The 15,644-nt window shown below is 32.5% G+C and overlaps 1 long non-coding RNA gene across 1 annotated transcript; it reads left to right on the forward strand.

Annotated features, from left to right (window-relative positions):
* Positions 1–13,064: 13,064 nt before the first annotated feature.
* Positions 13,065–14,853, forward strand: LOC124356156. The gene is made up of 2 exons (XR_006921822.1): positions 13,065–14,414; positions 14,594–14,853. It is a non-coding gene; the product is annotated as an uncharacterized LOC124356156 (long non-coding RNA).
* Positions 14,854–15,644: the final 791 nt, after the last annotated feature.

The following is a 15,644-nucleotide window of genomic DNA, read 5'->3' on the forward strand; positions in this document are numbered from 1 at the left end:
GCACAGCACTGTGTAATACAATGCATCGCCTGAAATATATCCATTGATTAGTCAATTAGTTCACGGAGAAGAAGCCCTAGTAGCACAGCACTGTGTAATACAATGTATCGCCTGAAATATATCCATTGATTAGTCAATTAGTTGACGGAGAAGAAGCCCTAGTAGCACAGCACTGTGTAATACAATGTATCGCCTGAAATATATCCATTGATTAGTCAATTAGTTCACGGAGAAGAAGCCCTAGTAGCACAGCACTGTGTAATACAATGTATCGCCTGAAATATATCCATTGATTAGTCAATTAGTTGACGGAGAAGAAGCCCTAGTAGCACAGCACTGTGTAATACAATGTATCGCCAGGAATATATCTATTGATTAGTCAATTAGTTCACGGAGAAGAAGCCCTAGTAGCACAGCACTGTGTAATACAATGTATCGCCTGAAATATATCCATTGATTAGTCAATTAGTTGACGGAGAAGAAGCCCTAGTAGCACAGCACTGTGTAATACAATGTATCGCCTGAAGTATATCCATTGATTAGTCAATTAGTTCACGGAGAAGAAGCCCTAATACATAACGATAGTTTTTAACCTATAACATAGGGGTATTGTTGTATTGCTCATACCCTTGAAGGAAGAGAGGTAGTATGAAAGTATTGACAAATTAGAGCTAATTAAATGGACGTAGACCTTAAACCTGAACCAGGGATTTTACAAAAGTGACTTCCACTTAAATGCATCGGAAGCAATTTCCTATCATACTGTCTTTTGTAATAACTACTAACAGATCTTACGTATTAAACAAGTTTTTCTTGTGTATATATTTTTGAACTTAGGCTTTTACTTTCGTTAGTTAATGTTCATACTTATCGGTTGGATGTATTTTACTTGTTTGATAAGGAGAAATGTTGTTATAGTTATATGTATATTTTCTTGTTTCTAAACAAAATTTAAGCTAAGTTCAGGTGCTCGATTTCGATCAGCAGATCCACTAGTCCAAGACCAGTTCTTACGGAAACCAATGTGCTTTGTGTAAGAACAAAACCTAGTTTAACGTGAAAACGAAAGAGGAATCTTTCCCTAAGAAAGGAATTTATTATCCTCAGCCGTGTTATTTTTGGCGGTTAAAATGTTCAAATACATAATACGGTACACTTTTAAGTAACCGTAAGAAATTTGAATAATCAGCGTCAGGCAACGAGGCAAAAAGGGACAAAATCGTAATTTTCAGTGAAATAGTCCTTATTTTTATATCGTTGATGACGTTATTCCAACTGTACAAAACAAATTGGCTTTTGATTCAAGAATACACACCGTCCTCGAAATATAAAACAATCGCTTAATTACAGTTTTTTTTACATTTTTAGAAGATTGCAAAGTAATGTTTACCACCAAAGCAAGCGCCACAGTTCATTTTGAAGGAAAATTTATATACCGTTTGGATTTACATAATTAAGAGTAAATTATGGTCATATACTTAATTGTCCGTATATCACCTATTCCTTACTGGCAGCAATGCAGTGCATAATTATTATTGATGGATGTAAGGCAAAGTTAGGAAGGTACTTGTTAGACAAACCTTGCCTCCGATAAACACCACCCCCCCCACCCATACCGCCAACCCTTCCCCTACCTCCCACCCTCCCTTCATTAGCACTAATGACAACGGCCGTAGTCTACGACATTGCTGTTACAACAGCGAGTAGAGCTTACTTCGGTCTCACTGCAGGGGTGGATCCGAGGAGAGGGCTTAATGGATCAAGCTCCCCCCTTCACAATATTTGGTCTCGTATTGTCTGGAGAGAACGGTTGTTAATTTAACATATTAAAACGAGCGTCTTAAATTGTACCATTTTGTAATAGCGTATTATTACTAACTCAAACGGTTAACCTTACAAATAGTAATACCATATTGAAATCAAAGGCCACGAATAAAGGCAGAAGTTAAAGATATACGTTTTTGTTATGTATAGGATAATATGATTAAATACGTGTATGTATTTTTCTTTGTTTAACGTTTATTATTGCCGATGGATGGTTTGAAAGGATAATAGGAGTTCGGAAATGTACCACCGTTATATGTTACAAAATATATAAAACACTACGTTTCGAGGATTGAAATCTACCCTCTTCCTCAGGTGTAAAAACTGAATACTTAAACACATCGACATTTTTAGTGGCAGTCCATCGCTGCACGTTATATATTCAAGTACAAGTTTATTTATTAAGCTTTTCCACCTGAGGAGGACGGTAGATTAAGATCCTCGAAACGTAGTGTAAAGTATTTTTAACATACGAGGTGTGGCTGTAAAATAGCCGGTAAAGTATAGACAGAGCCACAGAACGAACACGATAAGGCTGAATATCGCACGCCCGGTCACGTGACACGGGCAGAGTAGGAACGGGAGCCATAAGATCGAGAGGAGGGGTGGAGGGAGTCACGTGACGGCCGTGCACTATATATGTGCAGATATGCACATCTATGTATTTTTGTTGAAATTCATTTGATTTCCTTAAGCAATATGTCAATCCATGTCACTTTCTTAGTCGTATTTCATTTAAATAAATGTAATAGTTATACATTTCTATAAAGCCAAATCCATATACACAATACATGGTTATTTCTTTCAAACCTTCAACTGTTTTTCATCGATCCTGGTTAACACCTGCCAAGAGGAACTACTGATTGCCCATGATTCCTTGTGATTTCATCAAACAACTTTCTATGTTTACTGTCAATGGAAGATATCCTAAACCTCAAATGGCTGCGAGCCTAATTTTTTAATAGCTGTCAAATACTAATTTTACATTTGAAATGGGTAGAAGGATATTCTACACTTCACGCAGAGGATTTCCTTTGCCGACTGACTGACACTCCATGATTAGTGAGAAAAGCTGCCCATACATTAGGCGCCGGTAATCTGATTGCTGGCGCGCAAATTACCCGAATATCGCCCAATGTATGGGGCCGTGTTGATCAGATTGCCAACAATCTCGAGATCGCTCGGCGATCTTGTGATCGTTCGATGTTCTCAGGCGATCCACCAAATTACCGTGTGTGTGGCGTCAAGCGTTCATCAAGAGCGATTCCCGAGTCCGCGCATGCGCACTACGGTCTCAAAGCAGCTACAAGGCGCATATCGGCTGCTTTAGGCAAGTTTCTTTATGAGAGTCCCCACCAGCCTGGGAAGGTGACGAAAATTACTTTCAGACATTCAAGATAGTTCTTGAGGTCGTCTGGATTTCTCGTGTTAATTTTCTTTAAGTGCAATGTTACTGAACTTATTTATGTTCTCTATCGTGCTTAGAGTATCCCAGATCGTACAACTTTTCCAACGCACGTGATCTGAGGTCGGGGAATGCCCCTGGGCATCGGTGCGAGCTCACAAGGCGTCAATTGCATTCTACCGAGAAAAAAACATCCCTGTAGATGGTACCTAATTCAAGCTCAGATCACGGGTACTTGTATAGCTTATAACAAGTAGTAGATAGGGACAGAGTGGCCGCCTTCTCGCCGACATCGCTTCCTTTTCGGAGGCAGAAACCAAGAACCGATCGTCATAATGTTACGTAATTTTCACTGTAAGTCAAATAAAGTTTTTTAGATTTTCAGTGAGAAAAACTCAAGTACCCAGTGAACTCATGTGCTTCATCAACTTGTGCCAAGTACCCAGTGAACTCATGTGCTTCATCAACTTGTGCCAAGTACCCAGTGAACTCATGTGCTTCATCAACTTGTGCCAAGTACCCAGTGAACTCATGTGCTTCATCAACTTGTGCCAAGTACCCAGTGAACTCGTGTGCTTCATCAACTTGTGCCAAGTACCCAGTGAACTCGTGTGCTTCATCAACTTGTGCCAAGTACCCAGTGAACTCATGTGCTTCATCAACTTGTGCCAAGTACCCAGTGAACTCGTGTGCTTCATCAACTTGTGCCAAGTAGTCCACCTTTCGTTAGGCATTACAGCTTCGTAAACTTGTTTACTTTCCAATGAAGTCGCCTTTGGTTCATCAGGGCAACCCCTTGTTCCCAGAACAAGATCAAATACACTGTGGTGTTTTATCATCAGCTCTATTTGACGCTTACTTCTTCGCCATGATGAATTTCCTGTCAGTTTTTTCTATTTGCACCTTAAAATCCACCCTTTAATAATGTATGGTCCCATACCATCTACCATTAAGTCTAACGTTAAGGATATTAAAGATTAATAGTACATTTATTGAAAATATAAAAGTAAAACTTGTACAAAAGTCAACCCCATATATAAGAGTAACCAAAACATTGCATATTACAATACGTGATAAATATATAATATAAATGTAAACTTATGTTGTTCGCCGGCTAAATTAAAGGTACACACACACACACACACACACACACACACACACACACACACACACACACACACACACACGCACACGCACGCACGCACGCACGCACACGCACGCACACACACGCACACACACACACACACACACACACACACACACACACACACACACACACACACACAAATTCTCATAAGTAACGCTTCATTATTACTGAATTTCCATATCCCACACATCGTCGACCATGATATTGATGTATTGTTCATGATCCTTACCTCTCTGTACTTATAATAATGTTTTTTTTCAGATTTGGATTTTCCCACTGCAAAACTCGTTTAGTATTAGTATGTAAGTTGTTATACAGGGTGAAACGGATGTTAGCGGCTTGACCGACAAGCCTACCTTCTTCGTTTTAACGAGGACCCCAAACTTCGACCATGAAGAATTCAGGAAAATAATGTTTATACCCAAAAATGACCCCATTCGCCAAAAAGTGCAATTTGGGGTATTTTCAAATGTAAAGATAGGTCGAGCCGTGCCTCATTTTAAAAGTCCTTCACTGATCATTTTGAAACAAGTTTTAATTTATTTCGCTTCTTGTATACAAAATGTCAAAGTTGTATGGATGCAAATATTTTCTACTGTTACCTTGTTAAAACTTTTGTATCCAAGCAAATCCAAATTTGTATCCGAGGTTACCAAAGCAGTATTCTTTCTAAAAGTACAAAAGATGCAGTAAAAATACGGAAATGTCGTACGTTACAGTTGTCATTTTTCAGCACATTTCCAATTTTTTTATATATCTCAAATTTAGGATATTTCAAACTCGTAAAACCTAAAATTCAAACAGCAAGTTATGACTTTCACTACAACTATCAATAGAATTCTTGACGACATTTAAATAAATTCTTGATTTTCAGTTATAGATAATGGGATTTTTTATTGTTGGTTTATACTAAAAGAAATTCTGTATTACGATTATAAATTATGTAATGAAAGTTAATTAGATATATTATGTTCTAAGTTTAATTGTTGTGTGACAAAAAACATTGTTCACCACACTGAGCGTTTCGTATTGCGAATTCGGCTTTGCCTCACTTGTAAAACAAACACTTTTGCTCACAGTGATGACAACTACTGTTTGGTCATAAACTATATTGTACAATGTTTGTGCGCAGACTACAGAGGCAAGTGGGTAACATAAATTGATTTTCTAAATATACTCAATCTCATTTTTATATAAAATATAGCGCTCGGTAGTAAATGTTTTTCTTCAAAACACCTTCAAACATTAAATTTTTACTGAATATTCGTTTTTTTTATTTTGATAGACAATTCGGGAGTGCAGAACCAATTAGGATACGGATATATACACAGTTACTTGGAAGTTATAAGTGCAAATTTTCTACGTTTCTCGTTATTTTTAATATTCCTGCTCTCATTTAAAATTTATTATGCTCTCTGCAGGGATTTTGTACTGTAAAGATTTTATTCGCAGTTATAGTAACCAAAACTGACTATAGTTACCTTGAGTGAAGAAATTCATAGGCTACGTGTAAAATTCAAAGGTTTAAATCGTAATCGTGGTGAGAACCAAGGAACCGACTTTTCCGACCAATTTGAGCGAGAGCCTTCGATTACACTCAGCCAATCAGTCACTCCTACCAACTCTTCTGTTTTAAATGTGTAGATATACTAGCAAAGTGTACATTTTCCCTTACTATCTTTATATTCGACGATGGTTATAAGGTTTGAGTAATTGGCGTAGCTCACAATATTTTTATGTCCATAACATAATAGTATTCAATTTTTTAAATTGCTAACTGCGTATGTAAATAAATGTTATTGGTTACTTTCATATTTGACTATTTTGGCAATAATTTTCCCCAGGGTAGAGCTTGCATGTATCACTGATTAGAGCCAAAATATTACTGGAATCATCTTTTATATTAATTTTACTTTCCGAATCTAATAAAGCTGGAGAGTTGTACTAAGAAATTCACATGTTTTGTTGTAGAAATCCTTGATTGGGTTAAGTTGTTATAAGTTAATGATATGAGTCTTGAATATAAAAATGGAGAAGTATGTCCGTTGGAAATAAATAAATAAATAAGAATCGTGTGTTTGATTTTTAAAATATAATCTCATTGTTGCATGACATAGAAATCTCGTAATGGTAAGGCCATGTCTGATAGTTAAGTCTACTGAGCTAAGCCACTGTTAATTCATGACCCGGAGGTGTTACAGATAATTTGTTTTATTTCATAGAACATAATAGATTTAAATTCCTTTGTTGCGGCTTAAATTATTTCAGTACAGCCGCTAATTTAACTTATATCTGTAAAATATGTAACAAAAGAAACGAAATCAAGATTAATGTTTTAAGATATGACACTCACCAACCTTTATTAACTGTCTTCCCAATCTTCCTTTAATCGAAATGCACAAATCGACCTATTCAAATAAACAATTATCTTAATTGTATATTCAAACAATCGTGTATCACCTATTTAACAATCGTTAGAAATAAGATTTCGAATAGGAAATGGTGTAGTTAAACAGGATCCAACACTTCTCCCTCTGAGTTATGTGTTGAGTTTAGGTCGGTACTTTTGCAATGAATGGATCTCTCAACCAGTCACGAACTTAGACGATTAATTTAAGAATTGTCAATTTAGAGTCTTAATGATTAAATCTCGACGTGCTGTATTTACCTTGTGTGTAGAGATTCATTCATGTAAAATTCAAAGGTTTAACCGTAATCGGACCGACTTTTCCGACCAATTTGAGTAGCCTTCGATTACAGTCAGCCAATCGGTAACTCTTACTAACTCTCCTGTTGGTAAAGTCCCAGCAATCTTCTTTGGATTAGGTACGGTAGTCTCTATAAGTATTCAATAGCAGCACAACTCTTTCAGGGAGGTCGTACAGACTATGCATTCTCTCTAATTTAAATTATACGTTTTATATGGCATACTGTTTTCTTACGCAGCGCCGCTTTTCGTACTACGAAGTTGTGTTATTATACAATAATTCAATGTTTTTGACAACACTAGATTTACGGGTCCCGTCAATCGATCGGTATTCAAGTTCAGACCCGTATATTCGTATCAAATTGACTAAAATTAAAAATAAAATCAAAAAATTGGGTTATTTAAAATAATATTGGGTATTCAATTTCGTATCGTCTAATTAGAATAAATATTCTAGGTTAATGGTAGCTCATTTTTGTGTAATTACGTAAACATATACGTACTGTGTGTTAATCTGTATGTACGTCCACCAAACGTTTTATGGACATACGACGTTTTGCCTCCATACTGTCCATACTTTAGGTAAAAGTATAACACATTCAGATGTACTCGGTAAGATAAACGGTGGACCTCGGTGTAGCTAGTGTGATTAGTTTAACAGCCGTATATCTTTGTTATTAATGACAGCGTTCTCCTTCTCCCCCTCTTCCATTCCATAAGCTCGGGCTAATCAATCAACGACAACTTGTAAATGGTCTTTCCCTCTCGCTCTCTCTATCTCTCTCTCACTTCTCCTGACAGTAAATCAATAGTGACGTCACAAACACTAATGACAACTGCGCAGCAATGTTGCGCACCAGCTGTTTTTTTCGCGTCATTCAACTTTATAAATTAATCAGCTGTTAGTATTTAATTGTACAACAGACTTCTTTTGTTGGCGTAGGTTATGTTTCATTAATTAAAAAATAAAGTTTATTTCAACCAGTGTCTAGTGTATTGCTGTGAGTTATTGTGTGGTGTGGTGAAACAGTGTGTGCCTTTGTATAAAGCTGATGAGTGAGTGGAGTAGATTAATTGGTTATTTATAATATTGTATTCGATCTTATTTTTTGAAATAGGTTATGTTGTCGGTTTAGACTGATCACATGTGTTGTTATTATTAGGTTATACGATTCTCTTAGACACTAAAATATTCTAGTTTGCTTTATAATGGTAACCACAGCCTGCTCTGTCATTTTCTGCCCAAGTCTTTGTTCAATCCATCAGTAAAAACTTGAACAGGATTTACTCATGAAAGCTGTTTGGGTCATTTCACTAGCCTATTAGGAGCACTAAATAAAGTATTTTTAGATTTGAATTGTTGCTGTGACAATTTTATATGTTTTATAAGCACAACAAGTTTATGCCTGAGCAAAATATATCAAGTACATTATTATTAAATTGTTCCTTAAGATTCACTAGAGTAAAATACACAATGCCAATAGCCTATACTGAGAGAATTGGATACTTATAACAAAATCAACCTAGTGTTATTCTGTAGATGTTGTATGGCTAGTAAGAAATTTGCCAGTAGTGTGACAGTGATATTGACTCCCTATAATGCTAGCCTAATCTGCAGGCTATGTTCTTTGTATCTTTCTATAGTAATAAATGTGTTTAAAGTTTTCACATTAATTTAACAGGTGAGAGGTTGCACAGCTACAGTTCGTCACAGTTTTTGAAATTCTGTAATATTAATTATGATTAAATTTATCATCAGCTTCGGAACTTGACATCTCTTCTCAAACTCATCTGTTAGTCATTTACTCGCTTTGTTTTCAAAATAGTTCTGTTGTCCCCTGCACTAAATTCGGCAATATGCTCTGATATAAACATTTAAAATTTATAAATAAAATCATTCACTTATAGTAAATTCAAGTTACATTTTGAATGTAGTTCTCATCTACATAAGTACAATCAAATTTTTTATTTACAAGCTTAAAAATGTACATACGTCCGGCAATTAACTCACATGTGACCTCCCGCATTGTCTAAATTTTACAGCAAATTGTAATTGACACCTAGTTTTATTTACAGATAATTTAAAGTAGTTCATTCTGAAATACAGTTAGTCAAACTAATCACAGGTTTTTTTAAAGAATATTTCTTATAGAAAGAAAATAAGAAGTAATTAAGAAGAGAGCGTGAGCTAATTGCATTTATGCCAATTTTAAAGTCTAGGAAAGAGATGTGACCCCTCAAATTGCAAATCTCCTACAGGTTATAGACACATATAATACAGTGGTCAACAAAACAATCAAATCAACAATCTTTTCAGTTACCTAAACTACCGAATAATAAAACAACCATAATGTTAAATCAAATTATAAACATTTACAATGAATTATTATAGATATTTCCATATAACCTATAGATGATAATATTTATTTAGTTGCCTTTGAAGGAAACATAATTTAATTATGAAGTTAAATGTTCAAACAAACAGTGTAGTGTTCCCGATTCTTACTCTTTTGCAAGGTATTTTATGTCAGCTTGTATAATATTCAATAGATCAGGATCAATTATCACTACTTCTTGCTAATACATATATATATATATATATATATATATATATAATATATATATATATATATATATATTTTTCTGCAACTTGATCAACATCAATTATCACTACTTATTGCTAATACATATATTCTGCAACTTGATCAACATCAATTATCACTACTTCTTGCTAATATATATTTTCTGCAACTTGATCAGCATCAATTATCACTACTTCTTGCTAATATATATATATATATATATATATATATATATATATATATATATATATATATTTTCTGCAACTTGATCAACATCAATTATCACTACTTATTGCTAATACATATATTCTGCAACTTGATCAGCATCAATTATCACTACTTCTTGTTGATACATCATAACTGATATTCAGCAATCTTGTTCAGTTTTTAAAGACTTCTTACACCTTTCCAATTAGAAGTCCGTAGGTCAACAAACTTCTTGCCGTGACTGACATTAAAGTGGTCATACCATTTGTATTTAGACCAAATGGGCTTTATTTATAGCCTAAATCAATTAGCAACATAATCTATACTTCAGCAAATTGTTTAAATAAGCACTAATCATATCTATCTTAGCCAATTTCTTATGTTGTAATATTCAATATTTGTGACAATTCTAATCGACAGTTTGGTTTGATGATTTGATTGTTTTCGTGGACACTTATTATACTGTAACTATATCTATTACTATTTTCTAGAAACATATACAAAATATTTGTCCAACTTAATAGATCCTTTTGGATACCAGGAGGCTACAGTACTATAATTCAAGAACAGGCATAGGTAAAGACTTTTCTAAATAATAAATTTCATTAGTTTGGTAATTAGATCAACCAAACAGCAAGAGATTCTAAACCATATAAACAACATTATTTTAAAACAAGGCTAAGGATAACGATCATGACATATCTATGAAAAGCATACAATTAGCTCTTGGGTACTCATGCTGTTAACTGGAGTACAAATTACATCTCGACCACACATCCCTTCTTCTCCCCCACCCCCTCTCAGATAGGTGCTAATAATATTCATACAATTGAATCTTCTTGATGGGCACTCAAAAGAAGCTTATAGAGTGGAATAGTTGCCAAAATGTTCATAGGCTAAATATCTATACAGATTTAAAATTAAAATCCCTAAAACGATTTTTATGTTCATATTTTATGGTTGCACATCTATTGAGGTAATTTTTGCAATTTATAAATAACAATATTTTCTTTTTGGGAAAAACTGTGCACAGATGTCAAACAGGAGGACAACAAGCTACTGTTCTTTCTCATGTACAAGCGCTACGATTGCAGGAAAATCTCTGTGACATTTTGCATTTGGTTGTACTATCTTAATTAACTTTAAATGCAGAATCATATAGTAGATAATAGTATAAGAGTAATATAGGTACATTAATTATTAAAACCAAAGTCTGTGACTTGTAGTAGAGAATCAGAAGTGTCGATCTATCTTTAATTATATTAGTTATGACAATTCTCTTTTACCTGTATAGTGTAACAGTTCAGATTTGACTTAATACATTAGACTGCTCATCATAGATATTTTTACATAATATATAAATTCCATGTAGATTGGAGAAGTCTCTTGATAGTTCTAAACTGATGCTACAACTAGAAATGCACGCACCTTCAATTTTCTTAGATCTAATATACCACAGTTATTTAATTTTAAACGCCTCATTAAAGACATTTATATTATTTAGCTCCAAACACACTTTATTCTATTATTTAATTAAAGATGTTTATAAATCAAAATAAAAGAATATAAAAGTCTTATCGTTTGCTGAGAAATAGTTTTATAATCATATTTAAAGTAAATCATTAAAGGTTCTTTCATATCTCTTAGTTTCAAATTATTCTTGTCTTCCAAACCATTTTATCATTGTGGAATTAAAATGCAAAATACAATAGTAATGAGTAGTTTGCATTCTATCAGGGAGTATTACATTTTTACATTAAAATCATAAAAACAAAACAAATATCATTACTTTATTAATCTTCATGATTCCTCTTTAGAAAATATTACCTTGAAACTTTTATGTTATTAACTCCACATCACAGGGTTATCTTTATATTAGAATAATGAATGGTCAACTAAAACCCTTTTTAGTTGACCATTCATTATTATAATACCTTGAAACTATTTTTCTATAATATCTTCTATAATAGCATTGTCAGAGTTAGTCAGTATTTTTTTTTCTGTGATACTTCTTTGTACTTTTTTGTACATGTTCTTTATGATTTTTGAAGCAGATGGAAATATATTTGTGAGAGGAATGTGTGGTTATATACATTTGATTTGTTACCTTTGCTTGAGATTATAAAACCCCTTCTGCTATAGACATGTTATTGTGTGCTTTGTGAACTCATCTGATCATATTTTAGAGATCTCACTGAGGATTTGGTATTCTTTAAGGATTAAGGTCCAATCTATCTCATCAGCTGTTGTTGGACATAGTATTTCCTTGGGTATACAGATAGTGTGTATTACAACATTTTTATATAGTTCTGTTTTTCAGCATATTTCAGAGCTCAGTAATTTATTTTTTTGCTGGTAGTTAAATGAGGCATACATATAAAATTTAGGTTCAAACATTTTTGTAAAATCCATTATTATATCTCCTCCAAACAGTCCAGTGTACAAAAAGGTGTTATGTATTTAATTATTAATTTATTGACGATGCCTATTTCCTTTATAAAGACCAATGGCTGTAGAATTCTTGGTTCTATCTTAAATAATAGCATAAATCAAAAGATTATTCATAATGTTTAATGTCTTTATAAGACAAAAATAATAATGTTATTCATGAGAACAATGAAATACATGCAACCTTGTCAAAGAGGGTGAAAAGTTTTGAATTTTGTTTGTTGTGCATGATCTCAGAGGCTGGGCTTAAATAATATTCAGAAACACAGGTAAAATGTTATATATTTTATTTAAGTTTTAAGCTTGAACTGTAGTTAAATGTACTTAAAATAAGTGTTTTTTTTAAGATAGTATGAATTATAAAAACTAATTCGCCTTAAATAAATTATTCATTAAAACACTATTTTCACCTATTGTAGTGAGATAGGGGGGCCTAAAAGTTATGTAGACAAAAACATAGTAGAGATATAAAATGTTTAAAATGTACCACAAATACTTTAAATTTATTAAAAATTAAAGTTTCTAATTTCCACAAGAAGGTTTTTTTTTTAGTGAATTGAAAGATAATAAAAGATTAAGAACACATACAAATGTATTAAAGTGGGGTTTATTTATTCTTCCATCCTGACATTCTTTAAACAGTGTAAAATATTTTTTGTAATACCTCTTGTCACTTTCTTTCCTAATTTTTTTTTAAGCCTTTAAAAAAAAAAAAAAAAAAAAAAAAAAAAAAAAAACAATGACAGAATTTAAACTTTACTGTATGTATTGTTATGTGCTTAATGGATAGAACACTGCATTTTGAGGATTTGAATCTATACTCTTATTCAGGTTTAAGAAGACATTACTTAGAATTAAATAAGTAAAAATTAATATATGGTGATGAACTCTCCAGTCATGAAATTTAACAATAGAATAAGTTTTACATAAAAATAATTCAAGCTAGTACAAAAAAAATTGAGTTTTTCATTTTAACGTTGAATTTCTTGAATTTTGTGAATTTGTTTTATATGGATTTGTGCTTTCTTAACCCTCATTCTTTTTACATCTGATGTAGAGGACTGATTCCACTCCTCAAAGGGTTGTATCATATCCTTGTAACACATAACAATGGCTAGAGGTTTCCAACCAATTTGATTAATGTAACAGTGATGACTGATGTCATTTTAGATGAAAAACAAATGTAACAATAAATTAACAAACCTGAATGTACTTTAATAATTTTGATAGGATTGATGTTTTGGAAATGGTGTTTATGTTGGCGTAACAGGATGATCTACATTCGGACATCAAAAAGGTATGTGGAATAAGTAATCATTATTCAACTTACTTAGCAAATAATCATTAATATATAATAATCGTAATATTCCACTCTGCTTTCTTAGAATTATAATTCTAAAAATAATTACAAAACATTGAGAATTATGCAACGTAGCATTAAATATTGGATATTGTGCAGTAGGAAATGGTAATTGTTTCTTTTTATAAAATGCCTGTTTCATTACCAATTGATGATCAATTATTGTCACTAGATAAATGTCAATTACATTGTTATATTAAATATAAAACTTTATCCAACTTTCGATCTCTTTCATCAATTATTTTTATAGTTCTAGATATTAATAGTCAGAACAATAAATTGTATATGAAAGCCCTGCAACTGAAAAACTTATCAGGCATAGTGTTACAAAGAACTGTTTTATGTACATTATTTTATTTCTATGCCATTGTTATTGTATCTTTTTAAATAGGTCATTATAATAGAACTAGCCAAAACATTCTTGAATTATGAATGTTATAACTGAAAGTTTGGATTTTAATTGTGTAACAATGTACAGTACACAAGTTCCTCAATTAAAGTGTATCTATAAAGTTTAGTAAATAATTTATCTATTTCAATACTGAAACAATACCTTGTCTGATTGATTTATCCATTATTGGGATTATTAAAATTCTTTTAAATGTGTTTTTATATATCTTGATTAGGACATGTAGTTTGTTTTAATTTATTTTTAAGTAACAAAAATATTATATTATTAATGTGGCAGAGTATTTCAGGAGAGTTACCTCAAATCAGTGTGAATGGCATTACAGGTAAGGTCCTTCAGTTTACTGTTCTTGATTTTATTGCTTTTATTACTAATATTTAAAGTGTTTCATATGGACTGTCAGCTGGATATTACTACTGCCAATACAGTAGACCAGTACCGTACGTTACGTTAGGCCTATTTACTTGATACAGTGTAAAATCAATTAGACCTATTTGCATAAAGGTGTCGATGACCCAAGACCACTGCAGTTTCCTTATGACTTCTGCGGCTGAATGTGCAAGCCTGAGCCCCGATGTTATCATCACTTGTGTCATTGCAGCTCTGTAGTGCCACTAACTGCACAACACGTTCACGTCAGACACAGCCAGGTGTTTTGCTGCAATCGCTACAATCGGCAGAAGATTATTGTGATGTTTATAAATATTTGAAATCAATGCGAGTTTTATTTATCCTTATGTCCATAAAGATTTTTGTCATCCAAATGACTTTTTATTACCCTTTCAATTGCTCTTTTTGCCCGTTTGTAGAGTACATGTGCCATTCTATTGTTGGAATGTCTAACCATGGTTTGGTTAGAGTTAACGGTTTCCTGACCACTGAATTATATTTTACTACATCTGTGTGTATGTTTAACTATGCAACATTGTGATTACTATTTTTTAGAATTCTTTACTATAAAGTGTATTTATCATATATCTAAACAAAGCCTGTTATCGTAAAAAAGGATCTTCTATAATTTAGTGAGTTTCACTTTTGGTTATGAATCATGTGTTTTCTGTTCTTAGAACTTTTTATATTACAGTGTTATTTGTTTTTGTTAATAGTGATAATAAAGTAACTTTTTGCAGTTGTAATAAATTATGTGTGGCAAAATGTCCAAAACTGTTTACCAAGTTTTGTTTCACTCAATCAAACAATGTATCTCAATAATTTGTGTGGTTGTTTACATAACACAGCAGACAATTTAAAAAGAATATTTTTTTTCAATATTTGGTTTCAAATTTGAATATGTTTTTTTGGGAAAAAATTTATCACCATGATTTGTGAAAGTGAAAATGTTTTTGTTTTTTTCTTCATTATTTGATTAAATAAATGTATTCTTAAAAATCTGCTAATTAAATAAAAATTTAATTTTTAATTTTTAAAATAGTGTAATAAATTTTGTTGCACTCTTTTTAGATTTTTATATTAATTACTAATAATTATGTTAATATTTGTAAATATTGTTTGATGTTTTATCTGTTAAACAGTATTATTTGTATGGTGTAGTTGT

This window comes from Homalodisca vitripennis, chromosome 2 (genome assembly GCF_021130785.1).
Source record: "Homalodisca vitripennis isolate AUS2020 chromosome 2, UT_GWSS_2.1, whole genome shotgun sequence".
NCBI classification, from domain to species: domain Eukaryota; kingdom Metazoa; phylum Arthropoda; class Insecta; order Hemiptera; family Cicadellidae; genus Homalodisca; species Homalodisca vitripennis.